We start from the raw sequence: 2,956 nt of genomic DNA, 5'->3' as shown, positions 1-2,956 counted from the left end.
TAAACAAATAGATTAAATAAGGTAATTCCATATGGTGATAAATGCTGTGAAAGAAAAAAATGTTTCTTTTCTTCCCTGATTATCTAGGGAGATCCAACATAGATTGTGCATTCAGGGAAGACCTCTCTTATGATATGGCATTTAAGCTGGGAATTATCCTTGCAAAAAGGGAGAGGGCAAGTTATACAACATTATAGGCAGAGGGAAGCATGTGCTAAACTCCCCAGACAGAAATAAAGTATTCAAGATTAGAGAGAGGGCCAAAGTGCTGACACATCATCACCAAAGAGGGGAATAGTATGAGGCAAGAGAATCACGATGAAAATAGCAATCTGGGGGCTACCTATACACGCTATTAAAAGTTGTAGAAATGAATGAAGAAAATGTAGAGTGCAAAGAACAAGGAGCATAGATCTAAATCTAGAGGAATCTCAACATTTAGAGGTCTGATAAAGAAGAAGATATCCAGAAACGAGTCTGTGAAGGAGGAGTCTCAGAAGAAAAATAAAAAAGTGTTATTTTGCAGAAATCAAAGGTAGAGATTGTTCTAGAAAGTATACATTGTTGGGTTGAATGCTGCTGCCAAGAACCCTGCTCTCAATATCAACCTTGGTAGAACTGGAAGGAAGTCTATGGAACGCTTCCTTCCCTGATTAGACTTTGCCTGTCTTGGTCTCCATAACTATCATAGCAGAATTGCACAAGGGACTACAGAATCCATGGTGTTTTGGAGAAGAATGCCGTTTCCAATCTCTACATCAGTCCCCACCTCAAATGCTTGCCTCCAGTGTCAAGATGGAGGCTATAATCCAGACCTCTTCGTAAGAGAAAATAAACTAATGCCCACACACGCATACATCTTTATTTACTTCAGTTGCTACAAGAAAAGACCCCAGGTGTTTTCTTTCTTTCAAAAATTTTATTTTATTGTGGTACTTTTTAACATGAGATCTCCCTTTTAACAAATTTTAAGTGTACAATACATTATTGTTGACTATAAGTACAACGTTGTAGAGCAGATCTCCAGAGCTTATTTACCTTGCTTCACTGAAATTTTATGTCCGTTGATTACAAACTCCCCATTCCCTCTTCCATTTAGCCCCTGACAACCAGTATTTTACTCTTTGGTTCTATGAATTTGGCTGTTTTAGGTAAATCATGTAAGTGGAAACATGCAGTATTTGTCTTTCTGTAACTTATTTCATGGAGCATAATGTCCTCAAGATTCGTTAATTTTGTCGTATACAGCAGAATTCTCTTCTTTTTAAAGAAGTTCACCCTTTAGTGCTGAAAATGCAACTGTTGGGATCTTCAGAGGCTGCGCAGCTAGGGGCGGAGGCAGCTGGGGAGGTCCTAGTCATGTAACCACACCGCCATCGCTCCTCTCTTCCTTTCGTCGGCCTCTTCCTGTACAGAAAATAACTTTTTTACTCTAAAGAAAGAAAAAAGTAGCCGTCTGCCCCGTACGCCCTGTCTTCGTCTCTGCCCTCTGCTCTGTGAGGAAGCCCTGGGGGCTGCTCAGCAGCTGGGGCAGCGCAGCCGAGCCCTGGCATTCCCGGGCCGCCCCACCTCTGCCTCCTTGCATCCCTTTACCCTAGAGCCACCATCAGGGTAGGCGAGATGGCCGCCGCCATGTCCTTCGTCTCCAAGTTTCTCCACAGCAAAGGGCTCACGAACGAGCAACAGCTGCAGACCTTCAGCCACAGCCTGCAGGAACTGCTGACAGAACATTATAAACATCACTGATTCCCAGAAGAGCCATGCAAAAGATCAGGTTATCTTTTATTCGCATCAACTGTAAAATGGATCCTCTGGACAGGCAGCACAGCGGATTGGACCGAGCAGTCAGGAGCCGTTCAAGCTTCTCCCAAGTGAACTCACACTCTGGGTTGGACTCACGCTCACCTGCAACTATGAGGTGGCTGTCCTACAGAATCGGAGAGGATGGCTCCATCTGTGTGCTGTATGAAAGCCCCACCAGGAGGAGGAGGTAGCACTCAAAACAACACCGACATGCAAATATAGACAGCTGAATAAACTGTAAGGACCAATTTCTCTTGGGCAGAACAAGCCCTTCCAAAAACTACAGTATGATGACTGTATCAGGTTAAGATGGATCATCTTATAGTGCATGGATAAATTTGATTTTTGCTTTGGATGGGCTCCTATTGGGGATGGATTATGGAATTTAAACCATGTCATAGCTGTGAAGATCTGGCGCAAGATAGAGCGGTAAACATTTTTTTAAAAGTTGACAGTGCCATATTTTGTACAGTACCTTTCAATAATTTAATAGCCTGTGAGTCCAAGTAAATGATCACTTTATTTGCTAGGGAGTGAAGTCCTAGAGTGGTTTCAGCTTCTCCCAGACATACTCAAATTTTTACATCAATTTCTTTAGAGAAAATCTGTATGTTAAAAAACCTTTCTCTGCAGTAGATCTTGCAGAGGAATTTGCACTATCATGCTTGAAAATTATTGTTAACCTTTTTGGCACCTCAATAGCTCAACGTTTTAAACATGGTAGCACTGGAAATTTTACGACAAGACTTTTACCTAGCAAATATTTCTAAATATACATAAAGACAAGCTACCAAACATGACCGGGGAAAATGGTCAGACTTTGTATTGTGTTTTTGACCTTGAAAGTAGCAAGTGACCAGAATCTGCCATGGCAACGGGTTTTTAAAAAAGACCCTTAAAAAGACTGTCTCAACTGTGGTGTTGGCACCAGCCAGCTCTATGTGCATTTGCTAGCTTGTAGTTTTCTAAGACAGCGTAGACTTCTATTTTAGAAAGTGGAGGTCTGGTTTGTAACTTTCCTGGGTAAAAGTATTTTCATCTATTTTGTGAACTTTGTTAATCATCGTTTATTTGGTAAATTATGAATAGGTATAAATTTGTGGAGTTCATGTATATTGATTGTGGCAAAGTTGTACAGATTTCTATATTTTCA

The 2,956-nt window shown here is 41.2% G+C and overlaps 1 pseudogene; it reads left to right on the top strand.

Annotated features, from left to right (window-relative positions):
- Positions 1 to 795: 795 nt before the first annotated feature.
- LOC108543644 (protein BTG1 pseudogene) lies at positions 796 to 2,111 on the top strand (annotated as a pseudogene).
- The last annotated feature ends 845 nt before the right edge of the window (positions 2,112 to 2,956 follow it).

Source organism: Rhinopithecus bieti, unplaced genomic scaffold, assembly GCF_001698545.2.
Source record: "Rhinopithecus bieti isolate Rb0 unplaced genomic scaffold, ASM169854v2 scaffold_23748, whole genome shotgun sequence".
Lineage (NCBI taxonomy): Eukaryota > Metazoa > Chordata > Mammalia > Primates > Cercopithecidae > Rhinopithecus > Rhinopithecus bieti.
Note: the sequence above shows the minus strand (reverse complement) of the source record. Positions and strands in the feature narration are given on the sequence as shown.